Source organism: Heterodontus francisci, chromosome 28 (genome assembly GCF_036365525.1).
Source record: "Heterodontus francisci isolate sHetFra1 chromosome 28, sHetFra1.hap1, whole genome shotgun sequence".
NCBI lineage: Eukaryota > Metazoa > Chordata > Chondrichthyes > Heterodontiformes > Heterodontidae > Heterodontus > Heterodontus francisci.
The window spans coordinates 61,704,212-61,709,285 of record NC_090398.1 but is presented as its reverse complement, the minus strand read 5'-3'; positions in this window follow the sequence as shown (position 1 = coordinate 61,709,285).

Sequence of the window (5,074 nt, the reverse complement as noted above, 5' to 3'; positions counted from 1 at the left end):
TTTGTCTCTGCCTTCACAAAGGAGAGGGATGATGCAGACAAAGAAGAGGAGTGTGAAATATTAGATACGATAAGCATAATGAGAGTGGAAGTACTAGAGGGTCTGACATCCTTCAAAATGAATAAGTCACCAGGGCCGGATGATTTGCATCTAAGGTTGTTAAAGGAAGCCAGGGAGGAAATAGTGGATGCGCTGAGGATCATCTTCAAATCCTCACTGGATATGGGGGAGGTGCCGGAGGATTGGAGGTCTGCGAATGTTGTACTATTATTTAAAAAGGATGTGAGGGATAGGCCAAATAATTATAGGCCGGTCAGTCTGACCTCGATGGTGGGTAAATTATTAGAATCAATTCTGAGGGACAGGATAAACTGCCACTTAGAAAGGCACGGATTAATCAGGGATAGTCAGCATGGATTTGTTAAGGGAAGGTCATGTCTCACTAAATTGATTGAGTTTTTTGAGGAAGTAACAAGGAACATTGATGAGGATAGTGTGGTGGATGTGGTCTACATGGATTTTAATAAGGACCCACATGGCAGACTGGTCAGTAAAATGAAAGCCCATGGAATACAGGGGAATGTGGCAGGTTGGATCCAAAATTGACTCAGTGACAGGAAACAAAGGATAGTTATCGACGGATGTCTTTGCGAATGGAAAGCAGTTTTCAGTGGCATTCCACAGGGCTCAGTGTTGGGTCCCTTGCTGTTTGTGGTATATATTAAAGATTTGGAATTAAATGTGGGAGGTATGATTGGGAAATTTGCTGATGACACAAAAATTGGCCGTGTAATTGATAGTGAGGAGGATAGCTGTAGACTTCAGAATGATATGAATGGATTGGTTGAGTGGGTGGAAAAGTGGCAAATGGAATTCAATCTGGAGAAGTGTGAGGGAATGCATTTGGGGAGGGCAAACAAAGCAAGGGAACACACAATAAGTGGGAAGATATTGAGAGGGGTAGAAGAAGTGAGAGACTTTGGAGTGCATGTCCACAGGTCCCTGAAAGTGGCAGGACAGGTAGATAGAGTGGTGAAGAAGGCATATGGAATGCTTTCCTTTATTGGCCAAGGTATAGAATAGAAAAGCAGGGATGTAATGCTAGAACTGTATAAAACGGCGGTTCGGCCACAGCTGGAGTATGGCGTACAGTTCTGGTCACCACATTACAGAAAGGACATAATTGCTCTGGAGAGAGTACAGAGGGGATTTACAAGAACGTTGCCAGGGCTTGAAAGTTGCAGCTATGAGCAAATATTGGAGCAACTCGGGTTGTTTTCCTTAGAACAGAGGAGTCTGAGGGGTGACTTGAATGAGGTGTACAAAATTATGAGGCGCCTAGACAGAGTGGACAGTAAGGGCCTGTTTCCCCTGGTGGGGAGGTCAGTTACCAGGGGGCACAGATTTAAGGTGATTGGTAGAAGGATTAGAGGGGACATGAGGGGAAACGTTTTTACCCAGACGGTGGTGGGTGTCTGGAATTCGCTGCCAGGAATGGTGGTGGAGGCAGAAGCCCTCAACTCATTTAAAAATACCTGGACATGCACCTGAAGTGCTGTAACCTGCAAGTCTACGGATCAGGTGCTGGAAGGTGGGAATAGATTGGGTGGCTAGTTTTTTCGGAAGAGCAAACGCGATGGGCTGAATGGGCTCCTTCTGTGCCCTAATTTTTCTCTGATTCTATGGAAATTGCCAGCACTGACACAGATCATTTCATTAGTACATTGATATTGGACTGACTATAAGGAGAAGCTAGTTAAACACATAATGGTGAAAGGAATGGAAGATAGCATTGGTTGTTCCAAATGAAGAGGGATAGACAGAGGTGTGAGTACAGCAGACTTCAGACAGTAATCAGCCCTTTCAGATACTGTGGGTGGCTCTGAAAAGAGCCTTTGAGTATTTGAAAAAATCCTGGCAGATTGACTTGGTTTTGGTGCCCGGAGTGCTGGTTTTCTTGGGCAGCAACACGGCCTGGATATTAGGCAGCACCCTACCCTGAACGATGGCCACCCCTCCCAGCAGCTTGTTGAGCTCCTCATCATTGAGGACGGCCAGCTGTAGGTGTCTGGGGATGATGCGGGTCTTCTTGTTGTCCCGGGCCGCGTTACCGCCCAGCTCGAGGATTTCAGCAGTCAGATACTCGAGCACAGCAGCCAGATAGACCTGGGCTCTGGCACCCACACGCTCAGCATAGTTACCCTTTCTCAGGAGCCTGTGAACGCGGCCCACCGGGAACTGCAGTCCAGCCCGAGAGGAGCGAGACTTGGCCTTGGACCGAGCTTTCCCGTTGGTCTTTCCTCTTCCAGACATTTCCACAATCTCACAAATATTTTCACAATGAATGGATAATTTCGTCAGCATTAAACATACACATGGGGTAGTCAGGATGGTCGAGCAGTCTGAGACGGTTCAATCAGATCACAATTCTCTCTGCAGGGGTGGGTTCAAATTCCCCTTCTGACAAGTTGTGTTTTGACATGACTAGAGGTATTTGGGAGTAGCGATGAAGAACAAACAGAGATCATGAAAGAATATAATCAAGCAAAATCAAAACAAATCCAAAGATGTTTCATCAATACATTGCAGTCAGAGGCAACTGAGGAAAGAGTAGGGCCCATCAAAGACCTAAAAATGTAACCTATGTGTCAGTGTGGAAGATGTTGGTATGTTTATTAATGAATATTTTACTGTCTTCACAAATGAGGGGGGTGATGCAGATATTGTAATTAAGGAGAAGGAGTGTGAAGTATTGGACATGATAAACTGAGGGAGAGAAGAAGTATAAATGGGATTAGCATCCTTGAAAGTGGATAAATCATCAGGGCCGGATGAAATGTACCCCAGGCTGTTAAAAGAAGTCAGGGAGGAAATAGTGGAAGGTCTGACCATCAGTTTCCAATCCCTCACTGGATACGGGTGTGATGTCAGAGGATTGGAGGTCTCGTAACACTGCAATAAAAGCAAAATTCTGCAGATGCTGCAAATCTGAAATAAAAACTAGTTGCATTGGAAATACACAGCAGATCTGGCAGCAACTGTGGAGAGAGAAGCAAAGTTAACGTTTCTGTTCTGATGAAAGGTCACTGACCTGAAATGTTAACTTTGCTTCTCTCTCCACAGATGCTGCCAGACCTGCTGTGTATGTCCAGCACTTTTTGTTTTTATTGCTAACATTGCACCATTCTTGAAAAAAGAAGCGAGTGATCGACCGAATAATTAAAGACCAGTCAGCCTAACCTCAATAGTGGGCGAATTATTGGAATTAATTCTGAGAGACAGGATAAACTGTCACTTAGAAAGGCACAGATTAATCAATTATCATCAGCATGGATTTGTTCAGGGAAGCTCCTGTCTGACTATCTTGATTGAATGTTTTTGAAGAAGTAACAAGGAGGATTGTGAGGATAGTGCAGTTGATCTGATCTACATGGATTTTAGCAAGACTTTTGACAAGGTCCCACATGGCAAACTGGTTAAAAAAAATAAAAGCACATGGGATCCAGGGGAATGTAGCAAGCTGGACACAAAATTGGTTCAGTGGCAGGAAACAAGAAGGACTTGGTTACAGGTGTTTTTGCAACTGGAGGACTGTTTCCAGTGGTGTTCCACAGGGCTCAGAACTAGGTCCCCTGCTTTTTGTGGTATATATTAATGATTTGGACATAAATGTAGAGGGCACAATCAAGATGTTTGCAGATGACACAAAAATTGTCCGTGTTGTTGATAGGGAGGAGGATAGCTGTACACTGCAGGAAGATATCAATAGACTGGTCAGGTGGGGAGAGAAGTGGTAAATGGAATTCAAATTGGACAAGGGTGAGGTGATGCATTTGGGAGGTCAAAAAAGGCAAAGGAATACACAATTAATGGGAGAACACTGAACGGTGCAGAGGAAGTGAGAGACATTGGAGTGAATGTCCACAGATCCCTGAAGGTAGCAGGACAGGTCAATAAGGTGGTTCAGCAGGTATATGGAATCCTTTCCTTTATTAACTGGGGTATAGAATATAAGGGTGATCTGGGTGTCCATGTCAATAAGTCACTGACAGCTAACATTCAGGTGCAGCAAGCAATTAGGAAGGCTAATAGCATGTTAGCCTTTATCACAAGAGGATTTGAGTACAGGAGTAGTGAATTCTTGCTTCAATTGTATCGAACCTTGGTTAGACCGCACTTGGAGTACTGTGTACAGTTTTGGTCTCCTTACCTTAGGAAGGATATTATTGCCATGGAGGGAGTTCAACGAAGGTTCATCAGACTTGTTCCTGGGATGGTGGGACTGTTCTGTGAAGAGAGATTGGGAAACTGGGGCTGTATTCCCTAGAGTTTCAAAGAATGAGAGGTGATCTCATTGAAAACTACAAAATATTTAAAGGACAGTCAGGGTAGATGCAGCTAAGATGTTTCATCTGGATGGGGAGTCGAGAACCAGGGGCTCAATTTCAAAATAAGGGGGAAGCTCCTTAGGACAGAGATGAGGAGAAATTTCTTTACTCGGAGGGTTGTGAATCTTTGGAATTCTGTACCCCAGAGGGCTGTGGAAGCTCAGTCGTTGAGTATGTTTAAAGCAGAGATTGACAGATTTCTAAATACAAATGACATAAAGGAATATGAGGAAAGTGTGGGGAAAAGGGCATTGAAGTGGATGATCAGCCATGATCATATTGAATGGCGGGGCAGGCTCGATGGGCTGAATAGCCGACTCCTGCTCCTATGTTCCTATGTTCCTAACTCCACATGATCGGCGAGTCACAGCCTCAGTCCGACTTGGTGGGTGGTGCAAACGGATATCACTGCTTCTGATCTTCACCAGAACAGAGAGTGAGATGTAACATTGATTATCAAACAGACTGTGAGAGAATACAACAGAATAAAACACATGGAGAGACACTGTGGAATAACAAATTGATTTGATTGGAATGTTGAATTTGATTGGAATGAATAAAACACCAGAAACAGCAGATTAACTTGGGATTCTCATCATTATATTGATCTGGGACAGAAAAGAGAAATTGTTCGAAAGAAGGGAAGAAGGAAGAAAAGAAAGGATGGAACTGTTCAGTTTTTTCAC